This window comes from Microcebus murinus, chromosome 8 (genome assembly GCF_040939455.1).
Source record: "Microcebus murinus isolate Inina chromosome 8, M.murinus_Inina_mat1.0, whole genome shotgun sequence".
In the NCBI taxonomy this organism is placed as follows: Eukaryota; Metazoa; Chordata; class Mammalia; order Primates; family Cheirogaleidae; genus Microcebus; species Microcebus murinus.
In genome coordinates this window covers 52533639-52561381 of record NC_134111.1, presented here as the reverse complement: position 1 = coordinate 52561381, position 27743 = coordinate 52533639, and the positions used below count along the sequence as shown (strand labels likewise).

The window sequence follows — 27743 nt, the reverse complement described above, 5'->3', positions numbered from 1 at the left end:
AATAAGTAAGTCATCAGTTACGAGATGAAATTTCCTTAAGTGACTAAAACCAGAGGGCTCTTTGGGCTTGCTTAACCTCGTTGGCAGTAAACACCTCAAAATAGCACTACAGAACCAGGATTTTTAAAAAAAAATAAAAAATAAAGACTTTTGCTGACAGAGATCTTCTTAAATACAAGTTATTTGAAAATAAGGATCTTTTTGAAATTTCAGTAGCCACCCATTCTCTTGGAAAAATAACTGCTTTTGCAGAAAACTCTAAATGATTTTCAAAACCAAATAAAACATGGTCTTTATTGCCAACATGTTCACTTAATTTGAAGAATATGTTTAAATGCTAAAAGATGGAAAATTCAATATTGGTCGTTTAAAAGATTGTAACAAATATTTTAGGTATCCTCTGCTCCCTTCTTGGCTCTTTAAGGACAACAAAAGGGAGGGAAGGCCCATGGAAGGTCTCCCTGGGCAGGGGAGAGAGCACATGCGGGAGGCTCAGAAGGGGCTTCTGGTCTCGTGGGGGCTCCCGGACGGATGTGGACTCGGCATCCCGGCAGGGGCTGAGGGCCCCCGTCTCATGGAGAGAAGGTGCCAAATCCTCCTGTATACACATGATTCTATTTCTGAAGCCATGCAGGGTGGGCGTATCTTCCTTTATACCATCTTGACCTCAGGATGGAGAATCCTGCCCTTTCATCCCCCTTTGGCATGCAACAAAAATCACTGGATAAATGTCGACCTTCAATTTTCCTGTATGTGTGTATCCATGGCCAAGGTAAACTGGTCTCTTGGGCTTATTTTGAGTTGAAATGAGCTGAGCTGTTTGTTTCCTCTGAGCCATAGACACATGCTTTTTGAACTATCCTTGTGTTTGAGGGATTTTTTTTCATGATATCAGCACACCATTTCCTCCAAGTCATTACTTTGAAACGGTTTTGCAGAGAGAGATATTCCCACTGGCTGCCAGCCAGGCCCAGCAAAGTGATGATTGAGGTATGGCAGTAAAATTTGACTGGTGTATTTCATGTTTTGGGATGAGTTCATGAAATGATTTCTCATCCACCAATTTTGGCAAATAGGGTGGGCTGTTTCCTGAGCTCACCAGTAGAAAACTGCACTTTGTTAATATCAGGCATTGGCTCCAGGTCTTGAATGATACTCAGAGTTTAAGCTAAAATAATGTCCTCAGATGACCTTTGCCTGCTCTCTCTTTCTGTGAATTCCATGGGACTCTTTTGAATATGGATTTCTATTTAATCTTTGATGCTTCCAGCTTTTCTGGTCCTGATAAATTTTAGAAACTGCAAGTTTGAGTGAAAGCATTTTTAACTTTCTTTTTATTATGCTTTAAATATTTTTAACAATGAACAACCTTGAATACTTTTCAGTGTTGGTGTATAAACATAAACAGTGCTTTTGCGAACATGTTTTATAACTATTATCCCATTTTCCATAAATTCATAAATTGTTTTTGTCATGAAGATAGTAATAGTTGATAGTATCTCAAGAAGAAATTCTAAAGCTTGAAGTACTTTTATACTTAGGCTAAGGAAAATAGAACTAGAACTAGAGAGTTAAAATATATAACCATAATATGTTTATAAGGATTGTTATGTTCTCAGATTCATTCTTTTTTTTTTTTTTTTGAGACAGAGTCTCGTTTTGTTGCCCAGGCTAGAGTGAGTGCCATGGCGTCAGCCTAGCTCACAGCAACCTCAAACTCCTGGGCTCAAGCAATCCTCCTGCTTCAGCCTCCTGAGTAGCTGGGACTACAGGCACATGCCACCATCCCCGGCTAATTTTTTCTATATGTATTAGTTGGCCAATTAATTTGTTTCCATTTATAGTAGAGACGGGGTCTCGCTCTTGCTCAGGGTGGTTTCGAACTCCTGACCTTGAGCAATCTGCCCGCCTGGTCCTCCCAGAGTGCTAGGATTACAGGCGTGAGCCACCGCGCCCGGCCCTCAGATTCATTCTTGAAAAAAAAGATTTGATTCCTATCAAATTCTGACTTTGTGTATTTTTAAAATATCTTGCTTATTTTGTGTAGGAAGTGGGAGGAATTGCCCTTAAGGAAAATCACCGCTGAATTGACCCAGTCCTTTCACGGACTTTATTTTTGTAAAAGCCCAAATTATAGCAAAGTGGTAACAGTTATCAGTTACTTCTATGAGGAATATATTATATACTGTCTTTTATGTGGTTTTTGAGTACTTTAGCATAAAGTCATATTATAGTTTTAACACGTGTTTTAAAGCTGCATTTTTAAGACTGACTATATACAAGTCATAGAATTTAGAGCAGAATGAATCTGCATTGCCACTATTCTCCATTGTTTGAACTTCTACATGTTGCTTATACTATAAATATTTTTTGAGATATTCTCATCTTTGTGTCTCTCCCCACATTTCTGAGAAACATTCATTAGGGGGAAGCAATAGAAGAAAACTTTATCTCAACATTTGTGCAATTAGGGGTTGAAGAGGAGGCAGGTGACAGTGCTAGTGAAGAATATTAAACAGGTGCCTCCATGGGGTATCTTGCATTAGGTGGGAGTAAATCTTGGATGAATGGGAAGTTCTGTATACAGAAGCCTTTGTACTTTGGAAAATAAGATTTCACATGGATCTCCATACTGGTTTTCCATGAATGCCTTGCCAACGAAGGTTGGATACTGTCTTTCTGTGCAGTGTTCAATTTTGTTAAAGCCTTCTTCCACTCTTGGCGCTAATATCTTTTGCATCAGAGTGCCATCACCTTGTGGTGGCTGAACCTGGGCATAGTGATAGGAATTGTGGTTTGTTTTCTCATTTGCTCAGAGAAATCAGATCTTGCCTTAAGGCCTATTTTCTCTCTGCTGGTGAGGTGCCACCTCTGAAAACATTCACAGGCTATTACTGTTCTCTTTGTTTACTCCTCAGCTATTAGAATAAAGCCTTGCAAATAAATGCTGTCTTCCATCCCCTAGTTGGGTGAGACTACCCCAAAGGACTTTTGTACATTTCCTCAGTGAAATGAAGAGAAGTTCTGTTCTCTGCATTGGAGGATTTGGGGACAAGTGGCTCCCCATTCTTCCCCCAGAACTTTAAGTTCCCTACTAATTGGCAACAGCCCTCTCCAGGTGAAATGAGAACAAATTGGTGAGCTTAAAATCAATTTACTAATCCTCATTTCTTCCCAACTTTGAGGAGAAACTGTACTTTTAGAAATGTGCAGGGTATTCTTTTCTGAATTTGTATTCATTGAGTCTAGTGATATTTGGAATGGCATCCAAAAAACAGATATTAGTGAGTGAGATTGGGACTGACACACATTGAGTTGGATCAGTGTCAGCTTTTCAAAATAGGGCTGAGATATTTGAAAACTAGTTGTAGATAAATGATACAAATGGAGATTCTGAAATTATTAGCATCTGGATTTTTCCAAGTATCAAATAGAGTAAATTCTTCATTCTTACTTTGCATTGAAAAATCCTTCTATAAACATAAAGAGCCACCTCTGTTGCCTTGTTACTGCTCGGTCTTGCCCTCCCTACACAACCTGCCCTTGTTTCTCCTTTACTAACTGGGGAGAAGTTCAGCTCCCTTCTAATGATAATGGTGGCGGATGTTGCTGAGTGTTTAGTATGTGCCAGGCACATCACCTCAGAGGATCTGCTTTGTTCAATTTAGGTGTATCCAACATCTTCTAAGTGCAGGATGGAGAACTGTGCAAAGTGAGGACCGTCCTCTCTCAGGTCTTCCCTTGGGAAGAGCCAGGTGGAAGGAGACCAGAGGGTGTCCTTCCAGCCCAGGTCCCCAGGTCAGCCATCAGGTAGATTGCTAGAGGTGCTTTGAATGACCTATGCTCAGAAAGAGGTTTTTATCTCCAAGTTTTCAATCATTAAAAAAAATTCTGAACTAGATTTTACTTTTTCTAAAATATATACATAATAGATAATGAAGACAATAAAGAAAGCTTGGGTGCTCATTAGGTCAGCCTATAGTTACTCCTTCGTTTCTGGGAACTTTGGTTTTCTGAAAGCTAGAAAAGGTGACTCAAGATCATAATTCTTTTCTGTACCTTACACTTAAGTTTACACATGTCTGCATGGGCATAACATAAACCAAGGCATTCCTGCCTTTGCCTTTGAGGCCGGAAGAAGAGAGATGTGGTAAGCTGTGCCTGGAAGTCCTGTACTCTCCACACAACATGGGATAGAAACATATCTTACAGTGCTGAAAATTGTCATAGGCTGCACAAACTTAGCCATAGCTGCAAAATAAATGCAGTCTTTGATTTATGAACATTTGCTTAATAAACACACAGAAATGGTCACTGCTATCTACCCAGTACTCGAATGGTTAGAACATTTTATTTTGTTTATGAAAAATCATGGAGCTTTTAGTTAACCTTTAGGTTCAAGTGGGGAGGAAATAAGGAAAAGACTAAATCCATGTGATTAAAAAAAATCCAGATAACAGACTATTAGTGGAGAAAGATATACTAATAATAGAGAAGATAATATGACATATTAATGAATATGAAATATGAATATCAATATGAAATAATAGAGAAGACAAAATGAAATTTGCGACTATTAAAATTGTGTTAAGATAATAATAACATGGGGAAATGTGAAAAAGATCACAGTACAATCACATTTTTTAAATATAGAAAGAGGAAAAAAGAAAGACTAGAAGGAAAGTCTAAAATGTTAACTTTTTTCTCTGGGTACTAATGAGTGATTTTTAAAAATGTATTATTTGGCTTGGTATGGTGGCTCATACCTATAATCCTAGCACTTTGGGAGCATAAGGTGGGAGGATTGCTAGAGGCCAGCGGTTCAAGACCAGCCTGAGCAACATAGCAAGAAAATAAAAAATACAAAAGATAGAAAAATTAGCCAGACATTGTAGTGCACATGCCTGTAGTCCCAGCTACTCAGGAGGCTGAAGCAGCAGGAGGATGACTTGAGCCCAGGAGTTGGAGGTTGCAGGGAGCTATGGTGATGCCACTGCATTCCAGCCTGGTAATAGAATGAGACCCTGTCTCAAAGAAAATAATAATATATATATATAAATATATATATGTGTGTGTGTGTGTGTACATAAAATTTATATTTTCTACACTTTGCCACATGTGTAACTTTTTAATAAGGAAAAACCGTTGGCCGGGCGAGGTGGCTCACGCCTGTAATCCTAGCACTCTGGGAGGCCGAGGCGGGCGGATTGCTCAAGGTCAGGAGTTCAAAACCAGCCTGAGCGAGACCCCGTCTCTACCATAAAAATAGAAAGAAATTAATTGGCCAACTAATATATATAATATAAAAATCAGCCGGGCATGGTGGCTCGTGCCTGTAGTCCCAGCTACTCGGGAGGCTGAGGCAGGAGAATTGCTTGAGCCCAGGAGTTTGAGGTTGCTGTGAGCTAGGCTGACGCCACGGCACTCACTCTAGCCTAGGCAAGAAAGCGAGACTCTGTCTCAAAAAAAAAAAAAAAAAAAAAAAAAAAAACCGTTATTTATATTAAGTGAAAGAAGAAAAGAATAAAAAGTAGCAGGAACTTAAGAAAATTAACCCCAGACAGTGGGACCCTGCTATATAGTATCTCCCTCTAACCAAATGTCTTCTTTTATCTCAACTAAATTCAACATCATTTAAATTAACACATCCTCTCTCTTTTAAAAGACAATAGCTTGATTCCCTCCTGATGCCTCAATGAAGGGGAATTACAATCTGGAGTAAGAAATATTTGGGGAACAGGAGCCCCTTAGGGTCCTGAGTGAGCTCAAAGGACAGTGTAGGGCTGGCCTGAAGGTAGGGCAGAGGCCAAGGTTGGGCAGCACCAGAGATGAATAAATCCTTCCTCCTCCTCCTCCTCTCCCTCTATCACCTCAAAATCCTTTGCTTTCAGGACTTGGAACTGAAGTTTTTGTTTAGTCACATTATGAATTAAATAGACCTTTGTGGGCTGGCCTAGCAGTGTACCATCAAATATGTTTGTATGGAAATTGTGAGCACTGTACATTAACATCCAAGTCACCCTGAATTAGCCGCCCTTTGAGACAAGGTCTTGCTCTGTTGCCCAGGCTGGAGTGCAGTGGTGTCATCATAGCTCACTACAACCTCGAACTCCTGGGCTCCAGTGATCCTCCCGCCTCACCCCTGCCCCCCGACCCCAGTAGCAGAGGCTACAGGTGTGCGCCACCACGCCCTAGCCCTTCTTCTGGCAGGGGTCTTGGTGAGGCTATTCTTTGTAACATAATGCGAGCTGGGCTGAAATGAACACTGCACAAAGCAGAGGGTAAATGAATTCACTTTCCTTCCATCGCATCATCAACCCAGATATGAATGTAAGCTCCGTGAGGGTGGAGAATTTCGTCTGTTTAATCGTTGTACCATGCCCGAGCCCTAAAACAGTCCTTGGTCCCTGATGGACCCTGAGTGTTTGTTGCGTGGCTGCTCTGCACGGGGGCCCTGGCCGCGCGGCTCCCTGGCTAACAGTGCAGCTAGCGACACACAGATGGAGTGAGCAGATGAGAACATCACAGAACACACTGCTGCAGCTCCGTGAGCTTTCCTTGTGGCCGGAGAAGGGGACTGGGAGGTTGAGAGGGGGACCAGGTGGGGGAAGGGGCAGCGACGGGCGGGCGGGAGGCTGGGGAAGCCGGCAGGCGTGGCAGGAGGGCGCCTTGTGGCTGCCCGATCATGCTGGGCAGCGCTGTCAACCTAGGCGGACGCTGTGTCAGGTTATTCTGACACCTTGACCTCAGCCATGGTGTGAAGACAGCTCCTTACGTGCCTTGCCAAGACACAAATGCCACCCAGAAGCCAAAGAGTGACACCCGGGTTGGATTTTGTTTAATTGTTGTTTCGGTTTTTTTGATGATGGTGGGGACACTGCAGGAAGAGACCATTTAGGGTTTTTTAATCTGTCCATTTATCTTTCTAAGGGTATCCTGTAAAATATAAACCACATGTGGTTTTTATACCTCACATTTTTGTGGTTTGCTCTTCTTGAACTAGTCAATATTTAAATGTAGCCATGGAGTTTTTTACATAAGCCACCAACTGATCATTCTGTCGAGAGGGATCTGAAACGGAACGAAATGGTCCAAGACTTTGAATTAAGCCGCTTCTGTGTTGTAGGGGAATGAGTCACTTGGTGAGCACAGAGAAAAGAAAAGAAAAGGGGGGAAACATAAAACAAGCTAAAAACTCGCGCTCAAAAAAGTGGTGGGGAGCTGCTCACCTTGTGATCGCACCTTTTCTGACCCTGCCATGGCCCCTGCATACACAGTTGAAGTCAGAGAACCAACAACGGATGTGCATATATGCTGCAGCAGGAAGCGTTGTCCGTTGTCTGTGGCCTGGTAGGGTAGCAGTCCCATTAAGGACGACCTGCAAGTGTTTTTCCAACAATCTGTTTTCCCAGTCAGTCAAATGGAGAATCCAGAGCGGCCAAATGGGAGGGGGAAGTTCTTGGAGGGAATCTGGGGTCATTCAAGTAGAACAAATTCCGTTTCGGCCCAGCCTCTGAGAAAAGCAGGGTCTGCTAAGAAAGGGAGAAAGAAGCACACACACTTCTGTGACATGAAGTTTGTTTGGGAGCAAAGTGTGAAGCCGCCCCCTCCCAGGATTGGAGGGGAGCACCTGGCTGGGGTGGTCTCCACTGCCCGCCCTCTCCACTGCCCAGGCCACACGAGCAGTCATGAAATTGCCTTTTGTGGCTTTAAACGGAGCTCAGGGACGTGCACACATCCCCGGAGCCACCAGAAGCAGTGGCCCCCAGCCTCGTGTGCCCCAGTGCCCACTTTCAATATCAATATTTTCTAATTCCCCCTTCACAGTCTTCAGTGAACCTTCATCAATGACATAATCTGACCTCGTAATTTAAAAAAAAAAAAAATCAATGTAATCTTAACTAAAAAGAGAAATAAAAGGAAAATCATTTGTTATTAATATAAAATAACTTCAATTTATAAGTGATCAGGTACAACTCATTAGAAAACAAAATGAAGTGGTCAGATGTTTGCATCTGTACGTAGAGTCACAGTGAGTGTGACAGCGACCACTGTGGACTGACTTAAGTTAGAGACTTGAGTATTACAATTGACAATGTCCTTGGGCTCATGATTTTTTCTGAAAGAGAACAACTGTTGGTGAAAATCTGAATAAAACAAAGTGTTATTTATATGACATTTGCATTCCTGAGAAATTCAGGGAATAACTGTAACAGTGCAATAATTACTTTTAGTTTATATATAAATTGGAATTAAGGTCTAGGGCTAGGCTCGGATAACTATAAACAGTTTTTTCACCTGCATCAATGTGTAACAGGATCTTTGAAGGTCATGTGGGACAATTCTTTACTGAGTGGGATGGTGTGGTGCAGATCATCTGAATCCCAGGAAGGTCCCCCATCATTGTGGCACCCACCTGTGCCTCCCGTTTCCTCTCCACCTGCAGAGTGGCTGGGTCTGCCTCTCCCAGGTAGCCGCACCGGCCAGGCCTGGCTTCCATGCACTCAGAGGGCTCCAAGGGCAGTTTTGGGTCACTGAACCCTTCCTACGGGGTTCAGATGGGTGATGCCAGGCCCAAAGATGCAGAGCTGTATGCACCCTTGTTTCCGGAGAATCCTAGGGAAGGGCTTGCAGTGTCCATATCTGTCTTCCAGCAGGAGACACCAAGTAAGCATTATTTCTCTGTAGCTAACAGAGAAATCTGAATAAGGAACAATATGGCCATCGTCCCCACTCCAGAAATAATTGTAAAGGCCCCTTCCTGGCCTTTGTGCCTAATGATTCGCAACCAGTTTAAAGGAATGCACAGCTATCTGCATGCCAGAAGCTTGTCCCAGGGTGTGTGCACAAGTCTATACATAGCAGGATGTGAAAATGGGGCTTTCCACCGGTGTGACCCTTGAGTTGTAAGAAACTTCTCTCTATAATTCACATGGGGTTTCCCCTGAAGGGCACTGGTATTGGATGCTGGTGATGGACTGGGAGATTTTTGCATTTTAATTAAATTACCTAAGTCAAGACGGTGCTTTCGGAAAAAAACCCCAACCATAAATAGTCTTTCCACATGGGAAAAGTATTTTCCCCTCAAAGAAATAAGGTTAGTGATATTCTGACCTCAGCATTTTTATTTGTTTAGATTTTATACTTTGGCTTTGTTGAGCATAAAACTGCCAAACTGTCAGCGTAGGAAAACAAGGTTCCTCACTGTGTCGTCAGCATCCAGGGGGCGGGGCCCGAGGGCACAGAAGGCATGAAATACAGATGTGTTGAATGTGAATATGAGAACCCACCATGGGATTGTCCTTTCTAGAGAGTTCTGGTGCCTTTTTTTTCCTGTGCTGGCTTGGTTCCCCTTTCTCTCTCCATGCTGGTCACCTCACCATTTTCTAACTCGTTCTATCCTGACACAGGCAGATGTCCCTGCTTGAGAAAGAGAGTTGTTAGGATGTTGGCAGTCCCCCTATATTGTCTTTTTAAATGGCTGTCCTGTTTCCACTTGTTGGGAGAAGATCCTGGAGCCTCCCAGGTCTTTTTGGAGGAGCAAATTCACATTTCTTTCTTTTCTTTTCTTTTCTTTTTGAGACAGAGTCTCACTTTGTTGTCCAGGCTAGAGTGAGTGCCGTGGTGTCAGCTTTAGCTCACAGCAACCTCAAACTCCTGGGCTCAAGCAATCCTCCTGCCTCAGACTCCCGAGTAGCTGGGACTACAGGCATGCGCCACCATGCCCGGCTAATTTTTTCTATATATTTTTAGTTGGCCAATTAATTTCTTTCTATTTTAGTAGAGACGGGGTCTCACTCTTGCTCAGGCTGGTTTCAAACTCCTGACCTTGAGCGATCCTTCCGCCTCAGCCTCCCAGAGTGCTAGGATTACAGGCGTGACCCACTGTGCCCGGCCCAAATTCACATTTCTGCTTTCCCCTGGCACCTCTTTTCCTAGAGCTAAGCCGGTGGCAACATAATCACAACCCCAGGCTAAATGAAGGATGAAACTAAGCTTGGAGCCAGAAGCTTGTAAAATCCATTGACAAATATTTTTCATGCACCCGTATTATGCCACATACTGTGATAAGCGGCTAGAGACATAGCAGCAAATAAGACAAACTCCCTGCCCTCCTGGAGCTGCCTCTCCAGTGGGAAGGGCAGGTAATGCACATGGAACAGCCACACAGGCAGTCAAGAGAAAGGGGGAGAGGGAGCAGCCAGCGCAAAAGCCCCAAGGCAAAGAGATGGGAGAGGAGGGAAGAAGAGGTCACAGAAGGACAGTGTAACCCAGGAGTACCAGATCCCAGGGGCTTTACTAGTCAGAGCAAGGACTTTAGATTTTACTTGGAGAAATGGAAACCCACTGAGGTTTTTGAGTCCATGAATGCTGTGGTCTGAATGTGTCCTCAAGTTCATGACCATGAATGATTTGATGCTGCTGTCACAAGAGTGGGTCAGTTATCACAGGAGTGGGTTCCCTGTAAAAGGGTGAGTTGAGCCCGCTTACCTCCTCCCTCTCTCACATGCACGCCCTCTTGCCCTTCTGCCTTCCCTGTGGGTTGACATAGCAGGAAGACAATCGCCAGAGGCAGGCCCCTGGCCTTGGACTTCCCAGCCTCCAAAACTGTAAGAAAGAAAGAAATCTCTCTCTCTCTTTCTTTTTTTAAATAAATTACCCAGTCTCCAGTTTTCTCTTACAGTAGCACAAAACAGACTAAGACAATTTTTTCTGAGCCCCCATTTGAAACTATTATATACTAAGGTATCTCTTGGCTTAGGATTCACATGCTGTACTAGTAGTTAGGGTTATCTTGCTAAGTTTTTTTTTGTAATAGTAGTTAGGGTTATCTTGCTAACCTTTTACTCACACAGTTCCTCTAGCTTAGAAGCCTCACTTCCTTTTCCCCTACATTTGCTGTAGGAAATTGAGCATTTTATCCTCAATTCAAATGTTACCTCCTGACTTATATATCATGCAGATGTTTTTTTATTTGATCTTATTGTAATTTATACATAATGGGCACTGAAATATTTTTCACATTTTCTTATGTATCTCCCTCCTGTCCCTAAATAAACTGTATTTTAAACTTAAAAAAAAAAAAGACTCCAAGAAAGAGAAGCCAATTTAGCTCTGTAATCTACTAGCGATAAACCCAAGAATACTAGTCAAGGCCCTGTTTTAAGAGATGGCTTCAAGCAGAATAAACTCTTCTTAAAAATCTATAGCTATAGCCCAGAGTTGGCTTTTGGTGGACCAAGACTTTTCCAAGACTGACATTGATTGAAAATCTGTCAGGTGTCATCCAGTCATCCTGCCAGGGACAGAGATGAGTAAGACAGGTCCCTGCCATCAGACCCTTGCTGTCTACAGTTGTGTTGCCTAGCACAGTAGAGGCTCTGAGCACTTGAAATGCCTCCAGCAGTAAAATACATCCCAGTTTCTTATGTGAAAAAAAAAGAATGTAAAATACCTAATTAACAATTTTTTTAAAAAAAATTAGTACATGTTGTAATGATACTGTTTGTGAAGTAGTGTGTCAAATAAAATACATTGTTACAATCTCATGTTTCTTTTTACTATTTTAAGGTGACTAGTAGGAAATACAGAATTGCACATGTGGCTCAAATTATATTTCTGCTGGACAGTGCTAATCTAGAAGGAAGGGTGTTTTCCTTTGTTCCTTGGTTGGTTGGTTGGAATTTATATTTTTGCTTTTTTTGTTGCACTATTAATGGATATCAGATTTTAAGAGTTTAATCCTTTTCTGAGAGGAACTACTTGAGCTCTGAACCATCATAGGGGAGCCCTCAGTCCGTCCCACTTCATCCAAGAGCAAAAGAGATCATTTTGAGAAGTAAAAAGTAACTTCTATAACTCTATAACTTCTAAAAGCCTGAGTATGTTTATAATAGAGTGAGCAAACCTCTTTAACAGCCTCTAGTGGATGAAGAAGGGAATGAGCCACAAATCTTTTTTTTTTTTTTTTTTTTTTTTAGCTTTCTATTATGGAAATATTTCAAGTATACATGAAAAGTAGAATAGTATCATAAACTACCATGTACTCCTCACCCAGCTTCAAGACTGGGCATCTCATCACCAATTTTGTTGTATTTGTACCCCTACCCAATGTTCCCCCTTTTCCAAATTACTCTGGAACAAACCCAGACATTATATGTCATCCACAAATATTTCAGTACATGTCTCTAAAAAGTAAAGGTTCTTTGTAAAATGTAACATAACCACAATAACATCATTACTCCTAAAAATTACCCATAATAACTTAATGTCATTAAATATCTCATTAATATCCAAATTTCCAATGGCCTGAGGTCTTTTTAGTTTACTTGCATCAGGATCCAAGTAACATCCACATGTTGCATTTCATTTCTGTACCCCTTAAGTTTCCAGCTCCCCTCAAAAGCTCTTTGGCTGCATTGGCTTCAGTCTCAGCCTCCTCCTTCGGAATGTGGGTATAATACAACCAGTCTAGCCCCCCACATCTTAGAATATGTCTCAATGATCTCCTTCATTCAGAAGTACTCGCATGTTCATTCCTGAACCAGTCACTGCAGCCTGGGAACCCCAAGGCTCTAATTGGCCAGGACTGGTCACTTTATACCCTTAGATTCAGAGTAGGATTACCTTGGGTTTGCATCATAATCCCAAAAGACACAACAATCCTGAACACCATAATCCTAAATGTTGAAATCCCAGAATACCAAAAATCCCTAAAGTCTAATTCTCTATATTCTAAAATCTAAAATCCTAAAAATCACAATCACGGGATAGCTGCATCATGTTAGGCCAGCTCTTATGAACCATTACCATGCATTGCCCATAATCTATCCCTGTGATACACTTTTCATATGTTGAATGTTTTAAAGTTTTTTTCTTTTTCGTTTTTTAGTTTTTTTCCCACTATTTTAAATTGCCAGCATTATTTTGTCTATTTTGCTATGCTATATATTTTATGTTTGCATCATATCCAATACTGAATGTATAAATTTGTAGAGACTTTTAGAGAATTCTAATTAGTTTTATGCATTTTTTACAAATTCATCTCCATGAAAATTTATTATCACAACATTGACTTTGTAAGTATTATGTGTGTATGTAAAAACATTGAAACTTCCTCAGTAAATGCAGGAATGTCCTTTTTGTACATCTCCTTTAGAAAGAAAACTTCTCAAGATCTCAGGTCTTTGGGCGACTGCAAATACGCTGGTCACCCATCACGGTTTTTGATTGATCTCGTCAAAAGACTTGGTTGTTTGTCACAGTATTTCAGATAAGCAAAGTTATAAAGCTGGGTGCACATAATTATCAACCATAGTGATTTTTGTTTATACATTTCCCTTTTTGACCTATTTCTTTATGAATACGGTTCGTATGTTCTCATTACCTGTGCAAATGTCGCTTAGTATAGGTGAGTGTTGATGCTTGCAAAAATATGTATGCCGTTATCGTATTTTATCGTGTGAAGTGGCCTCTGAAGTTTTCTGGTGTGTTTTTATGTTTCTCAAATATATCCCCTTTTAAAAATGTAAATAAGTATCTTTTAAATCAATTTTTAATAGTTTTTCCAAAACTGTATTTTCAGGATTTTGACCTTTCAGGATTTCAACATTTGGGATTATAGCATTTGGGATCGTGTTATATTCGACTCCAACCCTGCTCTATTTAATGTTAGCATAGAATAGAGAGTTTGGGTTTTCCAACCCCAAGGATCCAGATTATTTGACTCTGAACCATCTGAGTTGCAGATCACAGGCAAAAAAAAAAAAAAAAAGGCTTCTATTAACAAAGCCATATTTTTTCCCTCTGTGCCTCAATTTTCAGCCAAAATTTCTCTCTTTCCTGTGGATATTACTAAAGGCCACAGGAAGTAGCCAACACACTCCAACATTCTAAATATTTTTCCTACTGAATCCTTTAATGGTGTACCATCAGTAGGCTCATGTGTTAGACCAAAGATTCAGTAGGTGGCAGTATAACTAGCAATTGTGTTGCCATATAACAAGGACTGCCAACTTTCCAGCCCAGGTACTAGCTTTCCCTCAAGCGGCATCAGCCAGTTGCACATTTTAGGGTTAGTCACATTTAACACTCACTTCTTATACCAATTCCCATATCACTTAAGATTCTTTGTATTGCTAGTGATAGAAAACCTGACCACACTAGTAGCTTAAACAAAAAATAGAGAATTTACTTGTTAATGTTATTTAACAAGTCTAGGGCTTACTTCAGGTATAGAGAAGCTTGGGGCCCAACCAGTAACATCCATACTTGATTTTTCTCCATCTCCCAGTTCCCTATTTTGTTGGTCTTGGTTTCAAACCTCATGTGGGTGAAGGATGTGTACAGCAGGCCCAGCTCCTGCGTCCCCAGAGATCCAGGGCCAGCGTCTTCCCTCAGGAAGAGGACCTTCCTCTGGCACAGATTTCCTTGATTGTGATGATATCATGGGCTGTCACCAAAAACTCTCTATAGCAGAATGAACATAAGGCTCTGATTAACCAGCCCTGAATCACGTGCTGTTCCTGTGTCTGCAGTGGAAGTGAACGCCTCTGGATCCTCCTGGTCTGAGAGTGAGGGAGGGATAATTCTCCACACAAAAAGCCAGCCAAACAAAAGGCATCAGTATAAGTAGGGTGAATGGTTGCTGAGCTGCCAAAACACACATTGTGTCATTTTCCCCAAGTAAGATTATTCTAATTTATATTAATAGGGCATGGAGTGCTATAAAATTTGTTTTTAATTTCTCTATATTTTGAGATTATTTTTAAAGGATCAGCCCTCTATATAACCATACTGATAATTATGGGGGGGGGGAGAGGATTATTCCTTTATTTCTACTCTTTAAAATTTCATAATTCCCATCTTTTAACATTGAAAGAAGATTTACTTTCACAGTAGATGCATACATGTAATCTGGTAGTGTTTCTCTTTCCCCCTAAAATGCTGTAAGGGGGGCATTCTGCTATTGAAGAAGGTGTTTTAGAATTGAAGAAATATAGTGTTATAAACATCTTTCCACTACTAGGGCAAATACTCCAGTATAACAGGTAGCCATGGAAACTCAACTTGAAAAAACCAGAATTATTAAAAAAAAAAAAAAAAAAGTTCTTACATTTTATACATGTCGCTGTTGCACTGACTTAGTCTGTTGATTTGGGGCCACTGCAGGAGGGTTGTTGGCTGTGATTCTTCAGCACGTTTCTAAGACTGGTGAGACCTATGCTTTTGTTTTATGATCTTCTGTCTGCTCTTGGTTTTTTTATTTCTATAGATTCATATGGAGGATTCTTTATGTGATTGGTCTGAGAGCTTATTGATTATTGTTTTGTCTTATCACTAAGCTTGGACTGATCTATGTGTTGAATGAGGGGGAGAGACACATTTGAAATTCTCTTTTAAGTCCAGATTTGTGGTTGTCTTTATTATCACAGGTTCTCAGTCCACTTATCTTGGGCCTTTGGTTATAACAGCCACAACACAAATACTGACCTCAGCTTCTCCCCTCTGTATTTCATTGTCTCTCCACCCCTCATCCTTCCACCTCTTACAGAAAGGAGTTAGATGGAGTCGCCTTTCTGAAACTAAATTGAAGTTTAGAATGGTAATCGCACTGGCCCCTGAAGCAGAGCCCAGGCTTTGGGCGGGCCCAGTTCTGCTGCTGCCAGCTCCGAGACATGGACAGGCCACTTAAACTCTCTGGTTGCCCGTCTCTTGGGGATGGTGTGGACTTTGATATCTACAGTATTACTCAGACTTAAAATTCCTTAAGAATGTGGTGGGGCACGGTGGCTCACACCTGTAATCCTAGCACTCTGGGAGGCTGAGGTGAGAGGATCACTAGAGCTCAAGAGTTGAAGACCAACCTGAGCAAGAGCAAGACCCCGTCTCTACTAAAAATAGAAAAAAATTAGCCAAGCATGGTGGTGTGCTCCTGTACTCCCAGCTACTTGGGAGGCTGAGGCAGGGGGATTGCTTGAGCCCAGGAGTTTGAGGTTGCTGTGAGCTATGATGATGCCACTGTACTCTAGCTCAGGCAACAGAGCAAGACTCTGTTTCAAAAAAAAAAAAAAGTGGCTGTTGGAAAAGAAAGCTGGCATTGATCTGGGAACGCTGTCACATCCAACACCTCACCATTGCAGAGGCTGCTGGAACGCTCCCCTGCCCAGCATGTGATCTCTCCCTGTCTCCATCTTTTCCTGCCTTATTTCCATTATTTTTTTATTTCCTCTCCTTCCGTTCTGATTTTTTTTTTTTAACTTTCTTAACCCATTTTTCACTTCCCATTGCCCAGTGACATAAGCCATCTGCACTGCATGCATTGCTAAGCCCACTGACAGGCTCAAGGTTTTACCCACTGATCTTTCCTCTGGAAAATTTCCCTGTAACAGCTTTTCCCATGAAGGCTTAAGTCTAGTTTTGGTATTCGTTATTTACTGATCCAGGGGGAACAGTCCTAAGCTTTTAAGGGAATGTTATGTTATGGTAGAATTTGTAAGAGATATTGATTCTCTTTTTCATTCGACAAACACTATTTATTGAGCTGGGCTCAGCAGCTCGTGCCTAATCCCAGCTATTCGGGAAGCTGAGGTGGGAAGATTGCTTGCGGCCAGGAGTTTGAGGCCATCCTGGGCAACATAGCAGAAACCTGTCTCCAAAAAACAAAACAAATCAAACAAACACTATTTATTAAGCACCTACCAGGTGTCAGATGCTGCATTAGATGCTGAGGTAACAAGCAGGAAAGAAACAGACAAGGTCCCTGTTCTCATGGATCTTGAATTCCAGTGGGAAGAAACATACAAGTAAATAAACAATTAAATAAAATGCCAATTGGTGATGTATGCTATGCATAAAAGAAAACAGGAGCAGAACGGGACCTGAGGGAAGGCATTTTTGCTGACATCTGAGGAACAAGGAAGAACCAGGAGATGAACGTACCAGGCAAGAGGGCTTGCAAGTATAAGACCCCAAGATGCGAGTGAGCTGGGTGCGTTTCAGGAACAGAAAGGACTGGAAGGTAATTTAGCAAGAAGGAATGTTATTTAAGATAAAGTCAGAGCTAGAAAGAGGTCAGGTCTTATGGATTCCTGTGGGCCTAGGCAAAGGATTTGGACTTTTTAAGGGCATTGAGAAACCACTGGAGGATTTTAAGCAGGGGATTTATGTCCTATTGCGCATAGTGGACACCTCATAAATGTGTCTGAAGTCGACTGCAGGAATTGACCCAAAGTCTCCAAAGTTGACTGCAGCAATAGACCTAAAATCTACACGCCTGCTCCCTTGCATGTCTTGAGGGCTGCAGCTTTGTAGGTGACATAATGCCTTCTAACTGAGCTTTCCCTAATGGATGGGAGTAGCCATGAACAGTATGTATGTGAGAGAGTGTGTGTGTGTATGAGTGTGTGTATATCTTGGGGTGTCTTACTTAGAGAACAGCAAAATAATTCTGTAAATACATAGCAAATCATCTATTGCCCATGTTCTCTTTTTAGACCCAACTATACTTAGACTTCCCCAAAGATCCACTCAGGCATTTACTTGATAGTTGATCAAGCTTTCTGTTTTCCTGAGGGTCTATGGCAGGGAAATGGATGATAGAGGCAGGCCTCCACCTCTGCCCAGCCCCCATGCCTGTGTGTATTTACTGTAGAGGGCTCTCAGTCACTAATCCTTGGATACACACTTCCAGGAATTGTGCCCATGGCCTGGCATCATGGAACTGCTTGTGCCACTAGACTCATACCTTAGAGAATTTTGAGTCTGAAAGGTCCTTAGGCATCATCTATCCCAGCACTCCTCCATGGGAGCACTTCTGGGGTTTGGGGTGGGACTGTCCTAAGCATCATAGGAAATTCCACATCCCTGGTCCCGCCTGGAAGTCCTATAGGCCCCTCCTCCCACTGTTCCCACCCACTGCTCCCCACCCCCAACTGGAAATGCCTCCACACATTTTCAACAGCTACCTGAGCTGAAAACCTCATGTCTAGCCCCATCCTATCATTTTACAAGAAAGGGAGTGTTAGATAAACTCGCAATCTTTTCATGCTTCCTTCCTCTTCACTCAGCAGAATCAGGACCTGAAGTTCAAATTTTACAATGAAACTAGTTTCTGACATATGCCTCTGTTTTTCATTCTTTCAACAGATACTTCTTTCTCAGAGTTAACGTGGTATATGTTGCAAATATAAATCTGAACCTTCCAGATGGGCCAAGAAAAAATCATGAATATTTTCAGATCATTCTCTACGTAACTCAAGGTTTCGATATAGTGTTTTCTGCTCATATTCCATTGCCATCCACCTCTTAGAGTCCCATAAGAATGGAAAACCCAGCTTTCTTCCTCCTGCCCTCATCATCGCTGTGCTTTTGTTAGGCATCTTGTAAGAGAGTTATTGTTGTCCTACTAAGCGTGGAGGACAGAAACAAAGCATTTTGGCATAGAAATGGATCTGCAGCTGACTTGAGTGTATATTATTTATCCTGCATGGGCCCCCAAATCATATTTCAAAAGTCATTTGCCTTATACGCCTGACCTGCTGTCTCCACTGGCGCTTGTAACTTTCTCCCTACGCACTTGAATGCTCTGTAAATGAGAAGAAAAATCACTTAGCCTGATTATCAGTGCAGTTAAGAGCTTTTATCTCTTGAGCGACTCTTTTCCTTATTACTAAAGATGCTAGTATTTAGTGATGCTTTCCAACAGAATTTTCCTAAAGGACTCTCAAGTTCCATGAGCAATTATTTTTTTGGAGGTGGCTAGAATAAAGTTACCTGGATGGAGGTGCTGATCTCCACTTGTCGCCGTACCAAACAGCTTATAGTACACCTTGTGAGAAAGAGAAACATTTAATTTTTTAAATTTAGGGTTTTTTTCCTCGTTTGCTTCTTAAGCAAAACCAATCTAGTTTCTTTTTCTGCAGCAAAGGAGGAAGGAACAAACAACAAATTAATCAGACAGGAAGCGAATACCCACAGAAGGACGTCTGCCTCTGACTCAGTATGTCACAGTTAACAAGAGGCCAGAGCTTGTCCAAAATGGCTGTCTGAAAACGACCCCACGTTTGCGTTAGAAGATGATGCCTTTCTCAGGGACAGTGTTCTCTCCTGGCTCTTGTCTCGCTTGCTCTCTGTTGGCCTGTGTCCCCGATCATGGCTTCCTACAATACCCTTTAACGGTAAGAAAAATGATATTCAAACTAAATGTATTTCCTTTATCAGCTAAATGGCTGACAATGGGCCATAGCATGTTAACATAAAATTGTTTAATTTTTCAGTAGAAGATCATGTGGTCTATTCCTGTTGTCCAGAATGCTAGTTTTACCACTAGGGTGTTTGTGGGTGATTCATAACTTGGGTTTTGAGCCAACTCGTAAGCAGGATTTTCAGGAGAAATTTTCCTGACCACTGGAAATGTTAGGGTCCACAGGAATCTCTTTCCTCATTTTCCCATTTAATGAATGGGGGCTGTCAGTAAACGTGTGCTTTTGCTGTGTGCTACAATCGTCCACACAACTGCCTTTGAATCTTGGGTTTGGCCAGCAATAGTAAGTGCTTTTAAAGTAAAAGGGATCAGCGGAAGCTTCAAATGAAAATACTGTGGAACTAAGCGTTGAAGTTCTATTGCTGCAGAACGTGTCACTTAAGTTCAAATCCCAAACTAAACCCTTTCTAAGCTGTCTTTTAGAATAATTCTGCTTACATTATAACAGGACAGTGCACAACCACTATTGCAAATCAAATTCTGTAACATTTGTTATAACTTTATATATTTAATGTGATTAATATTTTGGCATAAAATATTGTGATTTTAAACTTTCAAGCCATATACTCAGAGACTTACAAGAGCAGAATTAGGGAAACTTTTTATATTAAAAAAGTTTTTTCTAGGATATTATGAAAAAGCAACTTGACTGATGTTCCTTTTTCCCCCATGGAGAAATAAAATAAAGCTTTCAAAAATTAAGGGCACATACAACTTTATTCAATAAGTACAGGTTCTTTTGAATAATTTAGTGGCAGACTGGGCACAGTGGTTCATGCCTGTATTTCCAGCACTTTGTAAGGTCAAGGCTGGAGGATGACTTGAGGGCAGAAGTTTGAGACACCATCTCTACAAAAAAAAAATAGCTGGGTGTGGTGGCATGTGCTTATAGTCCTGGCTGCTCAGAAGGCTGAGGAGGAAGGATTGCTTGAGCCCAGAAGGTGGAGGCTGCAGTGAGCTATGATCGCACCACTGCTCTCTAGCCCAGGCAACAGAGTGAGACCCTTTGTTAAAAAAAAAATTTTTTTTTTAATTTAAAAAAAGAAAATGGAGAAGTGATCACTGAAGAAAAAGCTGCAGAAAGATTTTAATTAAGAAAAGTAGGCCAGCTTGGTAGAGAGAAAGATGAAAGGCAGGGGAAAGAATAAGACAGGGTAATGAGAAAGGAAGATGAGAAGCTAGGGAAGCTTTTGAGGGGATTCGTGTGCTCACAGTCCCCTGGGACTGTGGGTCTTAGAGTACAATGGGTTAACTTCATGAAGTTGTGCTACTTCTGAACTGAAGCATCATCTAGTCAAAATTGTTCTTTTTGTAGGTCTAAAGACGTCAAATGATTTACCTAAAATTAGGTTTTCTAAGTCTCTTTGAAAAATTTATTCATGGGTTAATTCATGGGCTTTCCTTTCCCTTTCCCTCAGTTAAACGACAGCTCCTTACTCCAAAAGCTAGATTTTTAAAGGTTACACATACTCTGGATGAAATGAAATATTCAGAGAACTCCCTGTGGTGAAAATTAGTCCATGGGGTCCAGCAGCAATTTCACTCTGATCTTTGGTGAAATCAAATTATAGATCTGGCCTATAGGCTGGAAGTTCCCCAAGCTATGCTAAAATATAATATAAGAGGAAATGACCTACCTAATTCCTGGACCCTTCGAGTTTTATGCCTTTTCTAATGCTGTTTAATGAACTATTTAATGCTATTAAATAGTTTAATATTAAATAGTTTAATGCTATTTAATGAACTATTAATGCTATTTCATGAACATATATCATTTACTTTGGCAGTTTCTGACTATTTAAATTGTGATACGTTTCTGGTTTAAGGATTGATTCATTTTGTTTTTCCAAATTGTCATGCATGTACTCCTTGTTGAAAAGAACATTTCCCCTGGACTGTCATAAATACCTGTCTGTATTTTGCAACCATTGGTCCTGAAAATTAAAAGTGAAAAAAAAATGCTAGAATAAGGAATGTTTTAATCAGTGTGCTTTTCTGTGAAATTTAAAATACCCCTTATATACTGTTTCCTTTCACCATTTGTCTATAATACAGAGGTTTGCATGAGCGTACACACGTGGGCTAAGGTTTAAATCAGCTCGTGGTTTGGTTTCTTTTTCTCATGGTTAAATGGGAAAGACAGTAACATTTATTGACCACTTACTGTGTGTCAGGCTGTTTACTTTTGCTTATTTTATTTTTAAAAAATAGTTAAGATTTACTAAGTATTGCCTCATGTATCTCTTGAACAACCCTATTAAATGAGTGCTATTATCCCCATTTTATTTCCGAAACTAGTCTTAGTGAGGCTAAGCCATTTGCCCAAGGCCACCTAAAAACTAAGTGTGGAGGAAGTTTTCTGAACGGCAATAGCTTTTTCCACAAGTGCAGTTTGGAGGCAATGTGATAAATTGTACCAGCTTTTGAGGTTCTTTTCCGGTTCTGGGGATCTGGGATTACAAATACTTTGCTCTCAGTGTCACAACAACAGCAAATGTCTTTAAAACAAATAATCTCAAGTAAAATATTTTCCATTTTAAGTCCTTGACTTTTTCGGAAGGAAATTTGGTGACACTTCTGCTTATATTACAAGGCTATTGTTTCAATGATAAAATGAATACAGTATGTCAAATGTGTTGACATATGTGCTGTGTGTGTGTGTGTGTGTGTGTGTGTGTGTTAAGAGTAATGGCAGATCTTAATCCTCTGGTACAGGTCACTGGACACTGCTTAAAAAAAATATTTTTTAATCCTCTAGTAGAACCAAATGTGTTGCTAATAATTCGGGAAGACTTTAGCTTTGAGATTTGAGCCTCTTAAAGAAATGGGAAGTAGTGGGAGAAAAACTGACGCTTTTTAGCTGTATGGATAAAGTAAAAAAGGCTTTCCTTTCCCTTTCCTTCAGTCAAATGACAGATTAGTCATTTAGCTAACTTGCATTTTCACCATTGAAAGGGTCTTGGGTGTGTACAAGTTCATATTCATTTTTAAATTAAATATGTATAATAGTGGATTAAGAAATAATTTTGCTTTACAGCACCTTTTATTTCCCCAGCAGTTACTCTTACAGTAAAATTGTGTCCAAGCTCCTGGCCAATCTTAATGACATTATAGATACTTCAAACTGTCTTCTTTGAAAAGTGCCTTTCCCACCCCTCCCAAAATAAATCAACTGTTTATCTGAAAGAACTCTAAAAGAAGCATTTTTTAAATAGACAAGGACCTTCTAAGTCCAGCAAAGACTTAAACCTTTACCACTGAGAAGACAACCTAAGCGGAAGTCACTTAAGATCCTGTTTTAAATGACGGTCAACTGAGAAAAGAGCAAGTGTGTTTTGAGAAAGGAGGGATTCCATGTTCAGCAAGTGAGTGTCCCACATTCATCTCTGGTAGGGAATAACGATGAATAATAACTAGTGGGCGAGGCTGTTGATTTGCTTATAAAGGAAAGCTTGTTTCTCTTTTCTGCCCTTTGCTTCCTCTGGGGTCCAGCCGCCTTTTCTGTTTCCCCTCTTGTGTGGACGGCCTCATTGCTCGGAGGTTGCCCCTCAGCCTGGGGAGAGGAAGAGTGTCAATAATAGAAACAAACCTTTCTGCAAAGATATTAAAAGTTTCTAAAATGGCCCAACGACAAGCTGGGGGGAGGGGCGGGGAGAGGCGGGGATATTGCACAGCCACTCGCATCATCAAATAGAAACTCCCCGGCAACTGCAGCTGTGAAAAGATCGTGTTAAAGAAACAGGATGACTGTGGTTTACTGTGAGCATCAATTTTCCTGTTGAGCATTTTTACAGGAAGTTGCAGAACAAAGCCAAATTCATCTTAATTAGTTGTAATGGTTTTCAGATCTTAAATACATCCAACTAAGTTTGCATCATGGAAGAGTCTCTGAAGAATAGAATCAAGAATAATTAGAAGTAGGAATCCCAAAGCTGCATGCTTTTTAAAATTCAGGATTTTAGTAGCAATTTGAGTTTGCCAAATGATTTTATTTTTGCAATGTAACTTGGAGTGGATTCATTGCCTTTGCAATGAGTGCCCTGCAATTATTTTTTATGGTTGTAATAACTCAGTATGAGTTTAGGAACCTTTTCGCATTAAAACAATGTTGAGTTACATGTATAATACATTTTTTATGTTAATATTTTTGGTCAAACAATTGTATGTGTATGTATGTGTGTGATACATGTAAAGAGGGAGAGAGAGCTGTGTGTGTATATGTGTGTGTGTGTACTTGTAAGCTGGAAGGATATATCCATCATATAACAAGTTATTAGTAATCCCCAACTATTTTTCATCTAAAATCTAATTATTTCATCTAATTTATTTCATATTTAAATAAAATCTAATTTATTTCATCTAAAATCTAATTATTATTGATAATAATAACCGCTTCATACTCACATCAATAATTTAACCACTTCAGTGGTTAAATACAACTTTAGTGTTTTATTTTCATATTTGTGTATTTTTGTGTTGTCTGTTCTCTACAACTCTCCTGGAAGCAAGAGGGAAAAAAAAGTCTCAAAAAAACCCCACAAATAAATGTAACCTAAAGAAGCCAAAAGCACATGAGAAATACATACATGAAACTGAGTTAAAACATTATATATAAAGTAAAATATAAATGAGTGTAAGCAAAAATAAGACAAAGAATAGAAAACAATGAGGGCAAGAGAGCGGACGGGTCTCTGAATCTGTCCAGTTGTATTATTTCTGATACCGTCCTCCTGCCCGACTCCCACGTGTGCACCAGATAAAAGCCTCCTCTATTGATTCAACCATTTCAGAAAAAAAAAAGTTCACTTTCTCCCCATTCATTTTAGGTAGGATAGTATTTAGTATTACTTTTAGCAAAATGTATGTAGAGCAAATTGCTTTATATTTTTGGATAGTCCACAATCGTGATATAATTGCATCAAGCTGCTCCAGTCTTCTCTGTTAGAGCCCTCCTCACTCAGCATGAGAGCCTGGCCTTCCGGGGATTGTCAGCTGTGTTCTCCGGGAGGCTGTGGGAAATCTCTCTCTTCCTCATGTCATTCTGTAGTGTGGACCTCACGCGGTGCGATCTAGAACGCATTTTAAGTTGGCTGTGAAACTAAGAAACAGTTTATTTAAACAACTAGCCCGTATTTTTGATCCCAAAGAGATTGATCACTTTACTTTTGGGGAAAATTCTGACTGAGTTAAAACATTATATATAAAGTAAAATATAAATGGGTGTAAGCAAAAATAAGACAAAGAATAGAAAACAATGAGGGCAAGAGAGCGGTGTGCTGCTAGATGAGCGCACTGAAGAGGAAACCATGCATTTCTGGGGCACGTCTGGACTGAAGCGTGGGCTGGGGCGGAGCCTCTAGCTGGCCATGCCGTCAGGGAAAACACGTGCCCGGTACTGGTGCGGAGCGGGCTGCGCAGTCTCTTTCTCCCAGGATGTCCCCTGGTAACCAGCGTGACATGTTTAGCAAACAGGGTACAGGCTGCAAGATGCCCTGGCCGGTCTGGGATCAGCGTGTGATCCTTGATGTGAGTGTTAAATCTCGATGTTGACCTAGTAACACTGTAGGAAAACCAATGATGCCATTCATTCACAGAACTAGGAAATCCAGAATTTCCAAACATTGATGTATATTTGTGTGTGTGAGAGTGTATATGTGTGTGTGTAGGCAACAAAGAACTAATAATTGAATTTTTAAAAGTCATTTATGCAAACTATTCTGCTCTGTTCTCTAAACCCATAAAGCCATTTCCTTTACAAAAGATTTATCAGTAGATCTCTCCCCTTACCTCAACTGTTTTTCACCTAATATTTGATGATTTTTGAATGATTCATTCTGTTATTAAATAAAGCATTGGCAATCACTCACATACTCTAGGGTTCAGGCTGATTTTTAAGATTTTTTTAGTGTGTGACAATTTAGAAATATCTTGGGTAAGAAATAAATTGATGGATATTTCATTCAAAAGCCATTATCTTGTCATATCCATAGTAGATAATAGATGAACATGTGTTGTTAATAATGTATTCATCCACTAGGACTACCATAATAAAATACTACAGACTGGGAGATAAATAACAGAAATTTATTTTCTCCCATTTGGGAGGGTGAGAAGTCCAAGATCAAGGTGTCAGCAGGTTTGGTTTCTCCTTGGGTCTCTCCCCTTTGCAAAGGCTGCCTTCGCTGTGTCCTCACCTGGTCCTTCCTCTGCCTGTGCACGTATCTGATGTCTCTTCCTCTTCTTATAAGGACTCCAGTCTTACTAGAGTAGGGCCTCACCCTAATGACCTCATTTTGACTTAATGACCTCTTTAAAGACCCAATCTCTAAATACAGTTGCATTCTGAGGTTCTGGGGGTGCGAGCTTCAGCATACCAATTTGCAGGGACCTAGTTCAGTCCATTACTCTGTATGTGAAAGCATGTGAAACTCAACACACCAGGTGAACATTTTAGAAAGTCTGGCTTTGCTGCCTATGAAGAAAGTTATCTAAATATCGAAATTCATCCTCAGTGCCTGGGATGGGGTTGGGTGGGAGGGCAAGGCTGAGCAGAGGGGTAGATGTGTGGCCCACTGACTGTCGGGAGCCTGACTAGGGGATTGGAGTGGGACAAAGCTCACAGCTGATTCTGATGCAGGAGATGACAGGCTGCCCTTGGGGAACTGCTTCCCTCCTTCCCCTTGTTCTAGGGCCCCTCCTGGCCCCAGGACAGAGCCTCCCTCTTGCCATGCTGCCAACTCCAAGGGAAGAACCATATGCAGTCAGGCCCAGCCGTCAGTTGGCCTCATTCCCACCCCATGCAGCTCTGTTCACCGCTACTGGGCAAAGCCCGAGCCCCTCAACTCAGCCCCCAGGTCCATCCCTCCTCTGCCATGTGCTCGGCAGCTGGTGCACCAGCAGGACCTGCCCTCACCCTCAAGAAGGACAGATCTGAGACCTGTCCACTAATGACGTGCTCTCCCTGAAAGCTTGCCACGTACCATTCCACTTAATCTTCACAACAACTCTCCATTTATCAGATGAGAAAGAGAGGCCCAGAGAAGTTAAATTCTTGTCCCAGGCTTAATAGGTGGCAGAGCAAGGATTCAGAACCAAACTTGCCTGACCCAGGTCTCATGTTCTCACTTTCTCATTCCATAAACCACACTGGTAAAGCCCAAAGGACTCCTATGACAGTTTTTAAATGCCTAAAATAAAACACAGAGAATTTCAGAGGAAAATAATTATATTAAAATATGTACTTCCTTATTAATGGTTTAAACAATAAGATCTAGTAACAGATCTAAGCATTGCAGAATTTCCAAAATTGTTGACCTGCAATTATAATATAATGGGAAAATATAATATGATGTGAAAACAACATGGTGAAAGAATTGCAGGGATTGTGGCTTGTGACCTACGTTCATAATTAAAGGAAATGCTAAATTTCAATTGTTGCTTAGTAGAAATAATAACTATGTTTTTTCATCCAAGTTCACGACCCATTGGATTCTGTCCAATGACCCTGCAGGTGGAGGGTCCAGGCAAGAATGGCCGGTCTGTGCCCTGGTGCCAAGGCCATCAGTAAGGCCCAGCTCTGACTCTGATGTGGCCGGTTCACTCCATGGGAGGAAGGAAGCCCCTATTCTCCCAAAGCCTTCAGGTTCTACTTCACTGGGGAAGTTGGAAGTGGTCAGGAAAATAAGTCCCAGTACTTAACGTTAGCAAGGCCCCCTGAACTAGGGCTGATTCTTTTGCTCAAACCTCACGATGCATTAGGGGGGATGCTGGGGTCCATTCCAATGGCAAGCACTTGGCTAAGTAGCCCAAAGATAGCAAAGGCTGGTCTTTGAGTGCACCAAAGCTAAGGACTGACCACACGCAGCCCCACCCCAACCCCATCTCATCCATGTGATACCCGGGTCTTTCACTCCACACCCTACTTTGCGCCAGGTATTGGGAGAGGAGTGGAGTCCACAGGGTGGTAGGAAGGCAACCAGGAAATGGGCCTGGCATGGAGCACCATGAGCTTGGTCTCCTTTGATCCATGGGATGACTGAGGTGGCTGGACCAAAGTCTGGGGTTTCTCACACACTTCCCTTGAGACCTCCAGCCTGTAGAAGTCCAGAATGTGCCCAGCGGCTATTCAGGGACAAGGAGTACTTGGCGACCTATCACCCGCTTTTAGCACTGAAGTGGAGTGGGCGTGGTTCCTCTGGAGAGGAGTGAGAGGTCGGGGCAGGGAGGCAATTGTGCAGAAGTGGAGGAGGAAGCGCTTGTCCTGCACAGCCTGGGGAAAGTGAGAGCGCTCACCCGCAGATCCTCTCCAGGCTGTTATCTAAGGTAGCCTGGAGGGGAAGGCCCACTTCTTGCAAGACCCTGAAGCCTTTAATAGCTTCTTGCTTCCTGAGCCTTGTCTTTGCCTGCTTTTGTTTCTGCAGTCTGGCCCTGGCCCCTGCCCTGGCGCCACGCACAGCTGTTGCTGTTTCTCCCATACTAG

The 27743-nt window shown here is 41.4% G+C and overlaps 1 protein-coding gene across 3 annotated transcripts in view; it reads left to right on the top strand.

Annotated features, from left to right (window-relative positions):
• WIPF1 (WAS/WASL interacting protein family member 1) overlaps positions 1-27743 on the top strand; it is a 116683-nt gene that overhangs the window by 60242 nt on the left and 28698 nt on the right. The window lies entirely within an intron of this gene.